This window comes from Leptodactylus fuscus, chromosome 2 (assembly GCF_031893055.1).
Source record: "Leptodactylus fuscus isolate aLepFus1 chromosome 2, aLepFus1.hap2, whole genome shotgun sequence".
Classification (NCBI taxonomy): Eukaryota; Metazoa; Chordata; class Amphibia; order Anura; family Leptodactylidae; genus Leptodactylus; species Leptodactylus fuscus.
The window spans coordinates 273,174,135-273,192,560 of NC_134266.1; the positions used below are offsets into that span (position 1 = coordinate 273,174,135).

Below are 18,426 nucleotides of genomic sequence, written 5' to 3' on the forward strand. Positions count from 1 at the left end.
AGTCAGACAGGAGACAGTACACCAGCGAGTACAGTGCTACGGGGTTATATCAATGTAACTAGTCGGCACAATTAGATACAACCCAGTTAAAAATGTAGCAGCTGAACTACAGGCCACTAGATGGCGACTACCTTCTAGTATTGTCTATCTAATATCTGGTATATTTTGTACACTAGAGTAGGGCAGGATATTTGTATCCAAATTTTAGGTTTTTTACCTGCCTCCCAAGTCAGAGTATCGGAGGTGTCAGTATGGCACCAGAACCGCCAGGAGCGGAAGGGAGAGTATTAGAGTTGTCGGTACCGCATCGGAACTGCCAGCAGAGGGTGGTGGAATTATAAGCACCACAGCAGGACACCAGCCCATTACAAGGACCGAGTCTAGACAGATTACAGTACACAGCTGGGTTCCTGCAGCCGGAGCCTGTCCATAAGGACCTAAGTATGAACTGTAACCTCTGATAACCCTACTGACATCTGTGTGTCAATAATGTACCGCACACTTGTACTGACTCCTCCGGTGTCCATGCAACTTCTCTGCATCTTACAAAGATGTAAGTATCAAGTATTTCAATAATTTATGTGTGATGGAATTTATTAGGAGGTCGCATGTTTGGATGATAGGGGGCGCTCTAATAGAATCATGGGACTAGAATCACAGCTGGGAATCTATTCTTTTGGAATAGAAATACTAGTTTGGCAATAATCCCCACATTATGTTATTAGGCTTGAAAAAAAGTTGTGCATGATGATAAGGGGGCGGAGACAGGGAAGAGAGGCACAGCACTAATAATTACATCCGGGAAAACAGATTTACATATTTTTTTCCATAATCCCCCAGTGGAGTGAAAAAGGCTTGTAAGTCTCCAAACACCTGTAAAGGGGCACACTGCCTAAGGAGCGTTACTATCCCCATTTGATCATAGTAGTTATATTCTTGTACATAGGAGCAGTATTATAGTAGTTATATTCCTGTACATAGGAGTAGTATTATAGTAGTTATATTCTTGTACATAGGAGCAGTATTATAGTAGTTATATTCTTGTACATAGGAGGTAGTATTATAGTAGTTATATTCTTGTACATAGGAGCAGTATTATAGTAGTTATATTCTTGTACATAGGAGCAGTATTATAGTAGTTATATTCTTGTACATAGGAGTAGTATTATAGTAGAAATATTCTTGTACATAGGAGCAGTATTATAATAGTTATATTCTTGTACATAGGAGGTAGTATTATAGTAGTTATATTCTTGTACCTAGGGGGGCAGTATTATAGTAGTTATAGTCTTGTATATAGGGGGGCAGTATTATAGTAGTTATAGTCTTGTACATAGGAGCAGTATTATAGTAGTTATATTCTTGTACATAGGAGGTAGTATTATAGTAGTTATATTCTTGTACATAGGAGCAGTATTATAGTAGTTATATTCTTGTACATAGGAGTAGTATTATAGTAGTTATATTCTTGTACATAGGAGTAGTATTATAGTAGTTATATTCTTGTACATAGGAGGTAGTATTATAGTAGTTATATTCTTGTACCTAGGGGGTAGTATTATAGTAGTTATATTCTTGTACCTAGGGGGGCAGTATTATAGTAGTTATAGTCTTGTATATAGGGGGTAGTATTATAGTAGTTATAGTTTTGTACATAGGGGGGCAGTATTATAGTAGTTATAGTTTTGTACATAGGAGTAGTATTACCAGTAGTATCTGGATTGACCAGCACATTCCTTGTTTTACCATTGTTGACATTCTGTAGTGAAATATGTAAGAACGTCATTTTTGTTTTAAATCTTTCAAGTTACTTTTACTTGCGATTTTTATTGCGAATTGTTTGTCTCTTGCCCCTGGCTACCTTTCTGGAGTGCAGTGTGCGGTGTCATGTACTCTGTGCTGTGTATGGTTATTGGGTTCCCAGTGAATAGTCGCAGTCACTCCCAGCTTCTCTTCCTCCCACCCACAGTCTCTCACTAGTTGTCGGCTCTAGAGGAGGGGGCGATTCTGTGTTGAGCTTCTGCTGTAGACTTTGTATCCAGGGCTCAGTCACATGAAGACATGTAGTCTACTGAGGTCTGAGAGTCCACTGCTCTGGCTTTACATTTCTTGGGTAAGTCTGCGCTCTGTACACTGTATATACCTTGTTATGTCATGTTTATAGGGTGTGTGTATGTATTACATGCCCCATCGTGCTGTATTATTACCATGTGGGATCTTGGTGTTCAGAGGTGCAGGTTGTCAGCACAGTCATGGGTTCCATGTATATTAGCCGGTACGCCCAGCGCTGTGTGTCCTGCTGTTATTGTATTGGGATCACCATGTGTGGAGGAGATACTGACCTCATGAGCTGACAATCTACCATGTGGGCAGGACATCACATATAAGCACACATTACCTTGAGGTTTGTACTATGTTCAGACTTCTACCCCCCCAGTCCTTTCTATATTCAGTCTGCCCCTTTTTGGGTTCAGCTACGATATTTTATGAGCACTGTATTGCAGTTTTATTTGGGGACTATACAATACAGGTATAAGGTCAGTGTATGGCGGTATTATGCATTGGATGGCAATATTATGTGGACATTGAATAGTAGTATCATTTATGTACAGTATGGACAGTACGGTATTATTACATGGGCATTGCAAAGTGGTATAATTTATACACGATGTGGCAGCATTAACTTTTCATTGTGTAGTGTTATATTTTATGTACAGCATTGCAGCAATATGTAGTGAATTTTTTTATATAAACTATGGCGGTATTAACTTGACATTATCTAGCAGTATGATTCCTGTACAGCATGGCTGTATTGTGGTTTAATGAATATACAGTATGGCAGTATTATATAGGTATTGTACTCTGTAATTTTTGAAATACAGTATGGCAGTATTATACAGGAATTGTACTCTGTTATCACTTATATACAGTATGGGCATTGTGCAGTGTAATTATTTATATACAGTATGGCAGTTTTATATGGGCATTGTACAGTGTCATTATTTATATACAGTGTGGCTATATTGTGGTATAATGGATAAACAGTATGGCAGTATGATATGGGCATTGTACAGCATCATTATATTTATACAGTATGACAGTATTATATAGACATTGTAAAGCATCATTATTTATATACAGTATGGCTGTATTGTGGTAGAATAGATACATGGTATGGCAGTATTATATAGGCATTGGACAGTGTCATTATTCATACACAATATGGCAGTATTATACAGGCATTGTACTCTGTTATCATTTATATACTGTATGGCAATTTTATATGGGCATTGTACAGTGTCATTATTTATATACAGTATGGCTATATTGTGGTATAATGTATGTACAGTATGATAGTATTACGTGGGCCATTGTATATTGAGAGTATATATGCGATAGTATATAAGATTATTACATGGGTACAATGTGGGCATTGTGTAATGAAATGATTTAGGCACGATATGGAAGTAATGCATGGGCATTGTATAGCGGTGTTATTTATGTACAGTATAGCAGTAATATGTAGCTATTGTATATTGATATTACATGGGCTCTGTGTAATACTATATATTTTGTTGCATTCTAAAGAGAGGAATAAACCCTGTGTTCTCTCCAGGAGCCTCCGCTGACTTTGCAGCCCTATCCATATGTCCGTCCAGTGGTGGACCCTGACTACATTGTGTTAGTGAAGTTGTCAGGACAATGTTCATACTGTCACTTGTATAATGCTTGACAGTAACTGGTAGCAATTTAGTGAATCCTGTTCTGTGTCAGTCTATACTGTCATTCTTGCATTTAATTCAATATTGGAGCTTTGCGTGTCCTGAAGAAATCAAGTGAAGCCTTGCAGGGCATTGTATTACAGAGGTGAATAGAAATGAATGACACATAAGAGGGTGTGTTATGTGGATGAAGCGCACCCTCCCGTTCCCACATTGTTCGGAGTTTGCAGGTATAAACCAGCACGTATCTGGGTTATCCCATTATTTGTGATTGTAATATGATGAATATTATCACAGGAGGATTTTATGACCTTCTGGGCAGGACGTTTGGGGACAACATGGGATGAATGGCAGGAGATCAGCAGGAGATCAGCAGGGTGCATGTCCAAATCTGCAGGACAATGGCCTGACACAAAGGGGCTGTTTATAGAAAACCCCAGCCTTTACCTGCCATTCACACCACCTGCAGCTCCATCTATGGTCAGCCCTTACTGGAAGAGCGAGACGGACAAGTGCCCATATAAGAGCCAACAAATCTGTCTGTGGTTACAGCCTCATACGTGAGAACCTGCCTGTGTATATCCAGATCTTCAGGATGTTTTATGCCTCTAGTTTTCCTATACGTCTCCAGGTCTCCTATATGTCTTCAAGTCTCCTATACGTCTCCAGGTCTCCTATACGTCTCCAGGTCTCCTATACGTTCCTCGAGTCCCCTCCCATATATAATTGTTTCCTTTATTCACTTTCTTCTTTCATGTTTAATTCTTGCATTACTATAGTAAGAGGCACTGAGACGTCTCCTCACATCTAACAATCCTCCTTGGGGGTCACATAAAGGAGTCCTCTGATGTTCTCCCATTAGACGTGTGCCCAGCAGGAGCTCAGTATACAGGACAGAGATAGCAAATCTATCTATATACAGCAGTGAGAGGACAGGGAGGAAAGAAGATACAGAACAGTAATCCCTCCGCCTCTTATTAGATCCTGGAGGCCACAACAGAGCTCTAAAAGTATTTCCAAATGTACAAACCCTGCCAGGAGGTGAATATAACAGATACGTATTACTGTAGTCTAAAGATGATCCAGATGGAGCGAACACCAGTCATGTCCCCTGCTGAGTAATGTAGGAGGGATGTGTGCCAAGAAAAGCAGGAGGAAGAGGTGACATATACTGTAATGTACCAGAATATAACTGCTATAATACTGCTCCTATGTACAAGAATATAACTGCTATAATACTACTCCTATGTACAAGAATATAACTACTATAATACTGCTCCTATGTACAAGAATATAACTGCTATAATACTACTCCTATGTACAAGAATATAACTACTATAATACTACCTCCTATGTACAATAATATAACTACTATAATACTACTCCTATGTACAAGAATATAACTACTATAATACTGCTCCTATGTACAAGAATATAACTGCTATAATACTACTCCTATGTACAAGAATATAACTACTATAATACTGCTCCTATGTACAAGAATATAACTGCTATAATACTACTCCTATGTACAAGAATATAACTACTATAATACTACCTCCTATGTACAAGAATATAACTACTATAATACTACTCCTATGTACAAGAATATAACTACTATAATACTGCTCCTATGTACAAGAATATAACTACTATAATACTGCTCCTATGTACAAGAATATAACTACTATAATACTGCTCCTATATACAAGAATATAACTACTATAATACTACTCCTATGTACAAGAATATAACTACTATAATACTACCCTCTAATGCTATATGTATATGGGTTTGGTTGGATGCTAGACTGTTATTTCTGTATATTGTTGTGTTTATTATATGCAGTATCTTTTATATCTGCTATTTGGCACCATTACTGGGTAGATTTGCAGTTAGTAACGCTTTGTGTGTGATTGCGCATTATTTTTGCCTTTGTTGTTGTGTGATTTTATACCTTTGTATATTCAGTGATACTTTACCCAGTTACATATATTCCCCGGTGACTCGCTGTAACATAAGCTGTTGCCCCAGTTTTTGAGGGAGTGCGGGGTAAGTCGATCATCATGTTCAGCTCTGAATTCTTCTGTTATATTATATATAATGATACAAACACTAAACCCCTTTGGCAGCTATAATACTGCATTAGATACTGTATCTATCCTGGTAAGCGGGGGCAGGCCTAAGTGTGCTATGTCAATACTGGTGAGCCGTTTAGATGTCTAGCTCTGCTCTTCCTCCCCTCTCACAGCATGCAGTCTCAGAGACATAGAGTAACATTATGTTCTTCTCCCAGCGTAATTGTCTTGTAGTTACTGTTTTACCCTAGAAGGACTTTTTGGTGAATGAGGAGGATTTTAGGGAACCTCGGGGGCAGGGATAGTGACCTACCAGCCACTATAGTATGAGGATGATGTCACATTCCCTCATATTGTTATACAAGAGACATGTTCTTGTTGATTCTTCGTATCCCAGGAATCTTGAAGGGATTGTGTAACATGTAAAACGGTTGGGCCCATGGGAGACTCCCACAATGCTCTGCTTCCAGCTGGGGCAGGGCCCTGTATCACACAGGTCCTGATGGTCTCTATGTCATGGCTGGGATGAGTTGTTGTGATCTGTGATTCATCTTTCTGGAATGTTCTGCCGGATTAATCTCCCACCACTTTTGTGGGAATCTGATTTTCTGCCCGGCTTAGTTGGGATTAGTGTCTGTAAAACCGCCATCTCCCATTAACTTCACTCTAATGTTATTCTTTGTATATTTTATTTAGCACCATCACTCGCTCAATAAATCCGCTGTAATTCTGTGGTCTCCAGGTCGTCTGCAAGATAAACATTCATCTAATATAATAAGTAGTTATGGCCGGTACTTGGGTTACATCATGTTTTATGCTCCAATCACATCCAAAGCTGCATTCAAACCTCTGCTGGCCTCCTGCACTATGATATGGCCTAGTTTGTTGCAGGCAGATTTTGCATTACACCGCCAAACCATCATGCCTCATCAGCAATGCTATAGATGATGAGTGCTAGGGCTGGTCTGCAGAGGTGGAGCCTGACACACAGATTCCCTCTTCTGCATTCTATTGGTTCTTGTTAGGCTCCGCCCCTGAGGATCTGCGCTAGTGTAAAATCAGTTTAATACTTCTTAGAATTTTTATGTATCTGATATGTTATGTCAGTTCCATCAACAAAACATGTTATTATAATTTTGCAGTAGTCACATGTCCAGAACACTGAACTCAATGTGGAAAAGCTATAACAAAAATAGGGATTTTGGGAAAATACATAATAAGCTAATTCATGGCTAATGACTTCTCCAGAATGACCTGTGCGATTGAGCAGAGCTTAGTACCCAACCCCCAACATGTGTTTGATACATCAGGCTGGGAGCGGTGGGAGTAGTAGTGACGGTCAGGGCTGCGGTGATGAATCGCCTGGTGTAGGCAACGGACAGGACATAGAGGAAAGTGATATGTGAGGGGGGTTCTGCTCAGTGACTCACTGGGGACTATAAGGGGGATATTTAAAGAGATGGACCCTGTAGAGCAAACATCAAAATAGAACCTCCTGCTGGTGTTTGTTAATGCTAACTTAAGCCATCATGGTGCCCCCTACTGGCGCTCAGTCATGCTAGCCTAACCCATAATAGGTGGTCCTGGTGCCCCCTACTGGTGCACATTCATACTAACCCAACCAATAACTGGATGTCCTGGCGCCCCCTACTGGTGCTCATTCATGCTAACCCAACCCATCATCGTAGGTCCTGGTGTCCCCTACTGGTGCTCAATCATGCTAACCCAACCCATAACAGGTGGTCCTAATGCCCTCTACTGGGGCTCCTTCATGGTTGCCTAACCAATAACAGGGGGTTCTGATGCCCCCTACTTATGCTCGTTCTTACTAACCCAACCCATTGCAAGTGGCCTTGATGCCCCCTACTAGTGCTCGTTCATGCTAACCCAACTCAACAGAAAGTTCTAGTGCCCTCTACTGGTGATCGTTTATGCTAACCCAACCCATAATAGGTGGTCCTGGTGTCCCCTACTGGTGCTCGTTCATGCTAACCCAACCCATGAACTGAGGTCCTGGTGTCCCCTACTGGGGCTCGTTCATGCTAACCCAACCCATGAACTGAGGTCCTGGTGCCCCCTACTGGTGTTCATTCATGCTAACTCAATCCATTACAGAAGATCTTGATACCCCCTACCCATAACAGGAGGCCTGGTTGTCCCTTACTACTGCTAATCTTTGCTAGCTTAACCTAAAACAGGAGGTCCAGTTGCCCCCTACTGATACTGGTTCATGGTACCCAATCTATATCAGAAAGTCTTGGGGTCCCACCAGTGGTCACAGTAGTTTGATCCCCACCCATCAGACACTTGTCAGTATCACATAACCGTATGACGCTTATCACACCTCCATCCCCTGTTATCTCGGTGACATCTGTAACGTCCCGTCCTCACCACCCATAGCTGCGTTCCTACCATCTGCTGCCCACACCTCTGTCCTAGTCTTATCGCTAACAGCCCCATTTACGTACCGCACCCTCCGGGCACCGCAGGACACACCTGTCAGGTTAAGTGACTCTGGAAAGGATGTCTAAGAACCGGAGCCGGTAATTATCTCTCGCAACTCAGGAAATTGTGGTCATTATAAATTATGGTTTTTACGATGGGTCATTTGCAAATTGCGGGCCAATGTATCGAAGAAATAGTAGAGCATTTATATCCTAAATAAGGAAACAGCACGACCTGAAAATCGGGGTCCTGAAGTCGCCATCTTGTATAGACTACTACTCTTGTACTCAGTAGTGGCAACGTGATGGTCCTTAAAGAGTTAGGGCCTAAGTCCCAATTTTGGGTGGTCAAATTCGTCTCCCTTCCACCCTCACTCTATAGAAACCTGTAGAAAACCCATAACTTTAATATCCAGTGACCCTGGACATCTCCTCTGTAGACTTTCTCTTTCCTTATCTTCTCCATCCAGCCCAGTCCACCATGACGTCTTCCATTTCTATGAACAGATATCTCAGTGTATGTTCCCATAGTCAAAAATTACCCTCAAACCATGAAGCATAAATTTTAGTCCGACACTCCTATATAGGTATTGGCCCAATGTGGCCCATGGAGTATGAAGGTGAACAGAAGGGCAGGGGGTCATGGGCATCAAGACTAGAGATAGGCGAACCTTCCAAGGTTTGTTTGGTTTCCCATTCCGGAGACTCGGGTTGGGATTCAGTTTGGGTTGGTGTGACCTGGAAGTGAAATTATTATACTTTATATCCCAGAATATAACACGTGAAAAACACTCAGACTCCCCTTCCCTCACCTCTTTTTGATCTCCTCGTGGCACCATAGCTGACGTCATCTGTCCAGGGTCTCCCATGAGGGCGGTGATGGGGCCACGGTGGTCTCAGGTACAAGACGTCACCAAGAGAAACTCTACATCCTACTGGGAGAAGAAGAGGTCACTGTGGAGATCGTTGCCCAATGCGTGTCCAGCTGTCACCAAACAGGAGGAAGATGAGACTCCACGGACTGTTATACCCCGAACCACCCACCCCACCTCCCCATATAGCGGTCACCAACTAAGAGGAAGATGAGACTCCATGAACTGTTATACCCGAAATCAACCACCCCACCCCACCTCCCCATATAGCGGTCACCAACTAAGCGGAAGATGAGACTCCTCGGACTGTTATACCCCAAATCAGCCACCCCACCCCACCTCCCCATATAGCGGCCACCAACTAAGAGGAAAATGAGACTCCAAGGACTGTTATACCCCAAACCACCCACCCCACCTCCCCATATAGCGGTCACCAACTAAGCGGAAGATGAGACTCCACGGACTGTTATACCCCAAATCAGCCACCCCACCCCACCTCCCCATATAGCGGTCACCAACTAAGAGGAAGATGAGACTCCAAGGACTGTTATACCCCAAATCAACCACCCCACCCCACCTCCCCATATAGCAGTCACCAACTAAGCGGAAGATGAGACTCCACGGACTGTTATACCCCAAATCAGCCACCCCACCCCACCTCCCCATATAGCGGCCACCAACTAAGAGGAAAATGAGACTCCAAGGACTGTTATACCCCAAACCACCCACCCCACCCCACCTCCCCATATAGCGGTCACCAACTAAGAGGAAGATGAGACTCCATGAACTGTTATACCCGAAATCAACCACCCCACCCCACCTCCCCATATAGCGGTCACCAACTAAGCGGAAGATGAGACTCCTCGGACTGTTATACCCCAAATCAGCCACCCCACCCCACCTCCCCATATAGCGGTCACCAACTAAGAGGAAGATGAGACTCCAAGGACTGTTATACCCCAAATCAACCACCCCACCCCACCTCCCCATATAGCGGTCATCAACTAAGCGGAAGATGAGACTCCATGGACTGTTATACCCCAAATCAGCCACCCCACCCCACCTCCCCATATAGCGGCCACCAACTAAGAGGAAAATGAGACTCCAAGGACTGTTATACCCCAAACCACCCACCCCACCCCACCTCCCCATATAGCGGTTACCAACTAGGAGGAAAATGAGACTCCAAGGACTGTTATACCCCAAACCACCCACCCCACCCCCACCTCCCCATATAGCAGTCACCAACTAAGAGGAAGATGAGACTCCACGGACTGTTATACCCCAAAACACCCACCCCGCCCCACCTCCCCATATAGCGGTCACCAACTAAGAGGAAGACGAGACTCCACGGACTGTTATACCCCAAACCACCTACCCCACCCCACCATATGGCGGTCACCAACTAAGAGGAAGATGAGACTCCACGGACTGTTATACCCCAAATCAACCACCCCACCCCACCTCCCCATACCCACCACTCAGCCCCCCAACTCACCCCGCCCCACTCTACTAGCTTTGGCAATGCCAAATATCTATTCGGACGTGCCAATAAAGCTTGTTTGATTTGAGCGCCGTGGTGGAGACCCAAAAAAGGCTACAGAAGGTATGGAAGTTTTTGTTATTTTTTACCCCTCCCCCGGGGCTCCACCCATTATACTCTGGGGTCTGTTTCATTAAAAAAAGAGTCAAACCCGTCTCAGGACGAAAGCAGTTTATTCATTTCTTATATAAAAGGGCATGTATAAAACAAACCACCCCTTTAAGAGGCCGCCTCCCTCTCAGGACTTTACTCTCGCTGCCTGTTCAGGATTTTATTGCTCTTTATACATTCCTGTGTACAAGTATGGACACGTAACCGCTGCGATAACATCTCTGTCTAGTCACATTACTGACAGCTCTGCAGAGGATCTAACGCCGTCTTTCCCACGTGACATAAAGCGAGTCTGCAGGCGGGAAACAGCGTCACCATTAGGCCAATCGGCGACTTTTGATTGTCCACAAGTTGTAACAAAATTGCAACATTGTCAAAGAGTGACTGTAGGTCTTGGGCAAGTCAGAGTGGGTGATGGTCCCAAAGGGCAACCAGACCTACGATGTATCATTGACGCTATTTAAAGGGGCAGTCAAGGGGTTAAAGGGGTCCCTTGTGTATTCGAGGGAGGCTGCTGCCATGTTTTATTGTTCCAATGTATATAACAGAAGCAGTGACACAACCTTGGGTATAGTTTAGATTAAAATATCAGGCCTCGTTCTGTGTATACAGCTCCTCTGCAATCTCTGTCTCAATGGTTACAGACTACAAACACGTCCTGTGTACTCTAACCAGGCATGTGGTGTTACACTCACTACCTAAAATACAAACTTTCACCCTAAAGATTGAGAAAAATCTACAAAATGTAATCACAGTCCAATAATCCGCCACATAGCTGCCGTATTGTCAGGTGGAGGAATCAGCAGTGTGTACAGTGTCCTAGTCCGGGCAGAGGAATCTCAGAGACTGAAGGAACATTCTCAGCACAGTGACGTCCTGTAATGTCTCTGCCACCGCCCGAGGACCTCAGAAACATCTCAGAAACTTCTAAGAATCTTCTCAGAATCTTCTCCCTGCCACCGACTGTTTACTGGTAAATATCTGAAGACGAAAACTGAAGAACTAGAAAAGTCACTGAGCAAATAAGGAAATGTTCACACACGTCAGCTCTGATACCTATAGTGTGAGTGCGGGCGACGGAGAGAGAACTATCTATCTATCTATCTATCTATCTCTTATCTATCTATCTATCTATCTCCTATCTATCTATCTATCTATCTATCTATCTATCTATCTCCTATCTATCTATCTATCTATCTATCTATCTATCTATCTATCTCCTATCTATCTATCTATCTATCTATCTATCTCCTATCTATCTATCTATCTATCTATCTATCTATCTATCTATCTATCTATCTCCTATCTATCTATCTATCTCCTATCTATCTATCTATCTATCTATCTATCTATCTCCTATCTATCTATCTATCTATCTATCTATCTATCTATCTATCTCCTATCTATCTATCTATCTATCTATCTATCTATCTCTTATCTATCTATCTATCTATCTATCTCCTATCTATCTATCTATCTATCTATCTATCTATCTCCTATCTATCTATCTATCTATCTATCTATCTATCTATCTATCTATCTATCTCCTATCTCCTATCTATCTATCTATCTATCTATCTATCTATCTATCTATCTATCTCTTATCTATCTATCTATCTATCTATCTATCTCCTATCTATCTATCTATCTATCTATCTATCTATCTATCTCCTATCTATCTATCTCCTATCTATCTATCTATCTATCTATCTATCTCTTATCTATCTATCTATCTATCTATCTATCTATCTCCTATCTATCTATCTATCTATCTATCTATCTATCTATCTCCTATCTATCTATCTATCTATCTATCTATCTATCTATCTATCTCCTATCTATCTATCTATCTATCTATCTCCTATCTATCTATCTATCTATCTATCTATCTATCTATCTATCTCCTATCTATCTATCTATCTATCTATCTATCTATCTATCTCCTATCTATCTATCTATCTATCTATCTATCTATCTCCTATCTATCTATCTATCTATCTATCTATCTATCTCTTATCTATCTATCTATCTATCTATCTATCTCCTATCTATCTATCTATCTATCTATCTATCTATCTATCTATCTATCTATCTCCTATCTATCTATCTATCTATCTATCTATCTATCTATCTCCTATCTATCTATCTATCTATCTATCTATCTATCTATCTATCTATCTATCTATCTATCTCCTATCTATCTATCTATCTATCTATCTATCTCCTATCTATCTATCTATCTATCTATCTATCTATCTATCTACGGGAAGAGGAAGGTTGGGGGAGGGGTAATAAAATTCCCCAGAATTTTGACTATTTTCTCACCTCCCTCTTCTTCTCACTTCACCTTGAGCAGTGTTGGTGGCAGTAATAGTGAGACAGGAGCGCGGTCACACTGACCACAGGCAGTAGCAGGATGGCGGTATATCAGGTCTCACATCCCCCTCCTCACTCTCAGGACAATGTTCTTCTCAGAAAGAAAAACTTCACCTAAAATCTTCTCCAGTTACTAAGAATTTTCTTTTAAAGGGACATCTGATGTGTAATGTGTTATCAACGTCCAATGAATTATAATAATCATAGTGATATACTAGTTGTGTGTATTGTGTATCTATCACCCGAGTGTTGCAGTTTCCATAATAGACAGAAACCCAGATACAAATGTGAACAGAGTCAAAGAACAGATATAATCTCCCCTGACAGCCGTGTATGATTTCCCCATTACTCAGCATCTGACAATGTATTTTAGTTCATATCCGATTTCCAGACTGTCGATGTTATTATATATCCTTGTGTCACTGATATACCGTATACACCGAATGTTATCTGACGCCTCATATATCACTGACAGGAAGGAGAAGAATGTCATAAGAAAACACACAGAGGCCTGAAGTTATCTCTGGTCAATATGACCTGGGGCCCAGCAATGAGACGTATCTGTAACTACAATGTGGAATATTAGTCCTGTATACTGTACTGTGCCGTGTATGTACACAGTGACTATACCAGCAGAATAGTGAGCGCAGCTCTGGAGTATAATACAGGATAAGTAATGTAATGTATGTACACGGTGACTGCACCAGCAGAATAGTGAGCGCAGCTCTGGAGTATAATACAGGATAAGTAATGTAATGTATGTACACAGTGACTATACCAGCAGAATAGTGAGCGCAGCTCTGGAGTATAATACAGGATAAGTAATGTAATGTATGTACACAGTGACTGCACCAGCAGAATAGTGAGCGCAGCTCTGGAGTATAATACAGGATAAGTAATGTAATGTATGTACACAGTGACTGCACCAGCAGAATAGTGAGCGCAGCTCTGGAGTATAATACAGGATAAGTAATGTAATGTATGTACACAGTGACTGCACCAGCAGAATAGTGAGCGCAGCTCTGGGGTATAATACAGGATAAGTAATATAATGTATGTACACAGTGACTGCACCAGCAGAATAGTGAGCGCAGCTCTGGAGTATAATACAGGATAAGTAATGTAATGTATGTACACAGTGACTATACCAGCAGAATAGTGAGCGCAGCTCTGGAGTATAATACAGGATAAGTAATGTAATGTATGTACACAGTGACTATACCAGCAGAATAGTGAGTGCAGCTCTGGAGTATAATACAGGATAAGTAATGTAATGTATGTACACAGTGACTGCACCAGCAGAATAGTGAGCGCAGCTCTGGAGTATAATACAGGATAAGTAATGTAATGTATGTACACAGTGACTGCACCAGCAGAATAGTGAGCGCAGCTCTGGAGTATAATACAGGATAAGTAATGTAATGTATGTACACAGTGACTATACCAGCAGAATAGTGAGCGCAGCTCTGGAGTATAATACAGGATAAGTAATGTAATGTATGTACACAGTGACTGCACCAGCAGAATAGTGAGCGCAGCTCTGGGGTATAATACAGGATAAGTAATATAATGTATGTACACAGTGACTGCACCAGCAGAATAGTGAGCGCAGCTCTGGAGTATAATACAGGATAAGTAATGTAATGTATGTACACAGTGACTATACCAGCAGAATAGTGAGCGCAGCTCTGGAATATAATACAGGATAAGTAATGTAATGTATGTACACAGTGACTGCACCAGCAGAATAGTGAGCGCAGCTCTGGAGTATAATACAGGATAAGTAATGTAATGTATGTACACAGTGACTGTACCAGCAGAATAGTGAGCGCAGCTCTGGAGTATAATACAGGATAAGTAATGTAATGTATGTACACAGTGACTGCACCAGCAGAATAGTGAGCGCAGCTCTAGAGTATAATACAGGATAAGTAATGTAATGTATGTACACAGTGACTGCACCAGCAGAATAGTGAGCGCAGCTCTGCAGTATAATACAGGATAAGTAATGTAATGTATGTACACAGTGACTGTACCAGCAGAATAGTGAGTGCAGCTCTGGAGTATAATACAGGATAAGTAATGTAATGTATGTACACAGTGACTGTACCAGCAGAATAGTGAGCGCAGCTCTGGAGTGTAATACAGGATAGGTAATGTAATATAATGTATGTACACAGTGACTGTACCAGCAGAATAGTGAGCTCAGCACTGGAGTATAATACAGGATAAGTAATGTAATGTATGTACACAGTGACTGTACCAGCAGAATAGTGAGCGCAGCTCTGGAGTATAATACAGGATAAGTAATGTAATGTATGTACACAGTGACTGTACCAGCAGAATAGTGAGCTCAGCACTGGAGTATAATACAGGATAAGTAATGTAATGTATGTACACAGTGACTGTACCAGCAGAATAGTGAGCGCAGCTCTGGAGTATAATACAGGTTAAGTAATGTAATGTATGTACACAGTGACTGCACCAGCAGAATAGTGAGCGCAGCTGTGGAGTATAATACAGGGTAAGTAATGTAATGTATGTACACAGTGACTGTACCAGCAGAATAGTGAGCGCAGCTCTGGAGTATAATACAGGATAAGTAATGTAATGTATGTACACAGTGACTGTACCAGCAGAATAGTGAGCTCAGCACTGGAGTATAATACAGGATAAGTAATGTAATGTATGTACACAGTGACTGTACCAGCAGAATAGTGAGCGCAGCTCTGGAGTATAATACAGGATAAGTAATGTAATGTATGTACACAGTGACTGTACCAGCAGAATAGTGAGCGCAGCTCTGGAGTATAATACAGGATAAGTAATGTAATGTATGTACAGTGACTGCACCAGCAGAATAGTGAGCGCAGCTCTGGAGTATAATACAGGATAAGTAATGTAATGTATGTACACAGTGACTGCACCAGCAGAATAGTGAGCGCAGCTCTGGAGTATAATACAGGATAAGTAATGTAATGTATGTACAGTGACTGCACCAGCAGAATAGTGAGCTCAGCACTGGAGTATAATACAGGATAAGTAATGTAATGTATGTACACAGTGACTGCACCGGCAGAATAGTGAGCGCAGCTCTGGAGTATAATACAGGATAAGTAATGTAATGTATGTACACAGTGACTGTACCAGCAGAATAGTGAGTGCAGCTCTGGAGTATAATACAGGATAAGCAATGTATGTACACAGTGACTGTACCAGCAGAATAGTGAGCGCAGCTCTGGAGTATAATACAGGATAAGTAATGTAATGTATGTACACAGTGACTGCACCGGCAGACTAGTGAGCGCAGCTCTGGAGTATAATACAGGATAAGTAATGTAATGTATGTACACAGTGACTGTACCAGCAGAATAGTGAGTGCAGCTCTGGAGTATAATACAGGATAAGTAATGTAATGTATGTACACAGTGACTATACCAGCAGAATAGTGAGCGCAGCTCTGGAGTGTAATACAGGATAGGTAATGTAATATAATGTATGTACACAGTGACTGTACCAGCAGAATAGTGAGCTCAGCACTGGAGTATAATACAGGATAAGTAATGTAATGTATGTACACAGTGACTGTACCAGCAGAATAGTGAGCGCAGCTCTGGAGTATAATACAGGATAAGTAATGTAATGTATGTACACAGTGACTGTACCAGCAGAATAGTGAGCGCAGCTCTGGAGTATAATACAGGATAAGTAATGTAATGTATGTACAGTGACTGCACCAGCGGAATAGTGAGCGCAGCTCTGGAGTATAATACAGGATAAGTAATGTAATGTATGTACACAGTGACTGCACCAGCAGAATAGTGAGCGCAGCTCTGGAGTATAATACAGGATAAGTAATGTAATGTATGTACAGTGACTGCACCAGCAGAATAGTGAGCTCAGCACTGGAGTATAATACAGGATAAGTAATGTAATGTATGTACACAGTGACTGTACCAGCAGAATAGTGAGCGCAGCTCTGGAGTATAATACAGGATAAGTAATGTAATGTATGTACACAGTGACTGCACCAGCAGAATAGTGAGCGCAGCTCTAGAGTATAATACAGGATAAGTAATGTAATGTATGTACACAGTGACTGTACCAGCAGAATAGTGAGCGCAGCTCTGGAGTATAATACAGGATAAGTAATGTAATGTATGTACACAGTGACTGCACCAGCAGAATAGTGAGCGCAGCTCTGGAGTATAATACAGGATAAGTAATGTAATGTATGTAAACAGTGACTGCACCGGCAGAATAGTGAGCGCAGCTCTGGAGTATAATACAGGATAAGTAATGTAATGTATGTACAGTGACTGCACCAGCAGAATAGTGAGCTCAGCACTGGAGTATAATACAGGATAAGTAATGTAATGTATGTACACAGTGACTGCACCAGCAGAATAGTGAGCGCAGCTCTGGAGTATAATACAGGATAAGTAATGTAATGTATGTACACAGTGACTGTACCAGCAGAATAGTGAGCGCAGCTCTGGAGTATAATACAGGATAAGTAATGTAATGTATGTACACAGTGACTGCACCAGCAGAATAGTGAGCGCAGCTCTGGAGTATAATACAGGATAAGTAATGTAATGTATGTACACAGTGACTGTACCAGCAGAATAGTGAGCGCAGCTCTGGGGTATAATACAGGATAAGTAATGTAATGTATATACACAGTGACTGCACCAGCAGAATAGTGAGCGCAGCTCTGGAGTATAATACAGGATAAGTAATGTAATGTATGTACACAGTGACTGCACCAGCAGAATAGTGAGCGCAGCTCTGGAGTATAATACAGGATAAGTAATGTAATGTATGTACACAGTGACTGTACCAGCAGAATAGTGAGCGCAGCTCTGGAGTATAATACAGGATAAGTAATGTAATGTATGTACACAGTGACTGTACCAGCAGAATAGTGAGCGCAGCTCTGGAGTATAATACAGGATAAGTAATGTAATGTATGTACACAGTGACTGCACCAGCAGAATAGTGAGCGCAGCTCTGGAGTATAATACAGGATAAGTAATGTAATGTATGTACACAGTGACTGTACCAGCAGAATAGTGAGCGCAGCTCTGGGGTATAATACAGGATAAGTAATGTAATGTATATACACAGTAACTGCACCAGCAGAATAGTGAACGCAGCTCTGGAGTATAATACAGGATAAGTAATGTAATGTATGTACACAGTGACTGCACCAGCAGAATAGTGAGCGCAGCTCTGGAGTATAATACAGGGTAAGTAATGTAATGTATGTACACAGTG

General features: G+C 41.6%; 1 protein-coding gene across 2 annotated transcripts in view; it reads left to right on the forward strand.

The window, feature by feature from the left end:
• The first annotated feature begins 1,992 nt into the window (after window positions 1–1,992).
• Window positions 1,993–18,426, forward strand: part of LOC142196092 (P2Y purinoceptor 2-like) — a 28,057-nt gene continuing 11,623 nt past the window's right edge. The window contains exon 1 of one of the 2 annotated variants that reach the window (XM_075266300.1): window positions 1,993–2,113. The gene's annotated coding sequence lies outside the window, so the exon portion shown is untranslated. Of the gene's footprint in view, window positions 2,114–3,929; window positions 3,953–18,426 lie in introns of those variants that run through there. The other variant, XM_075266302.1, reaches the window with a different exon arrangement.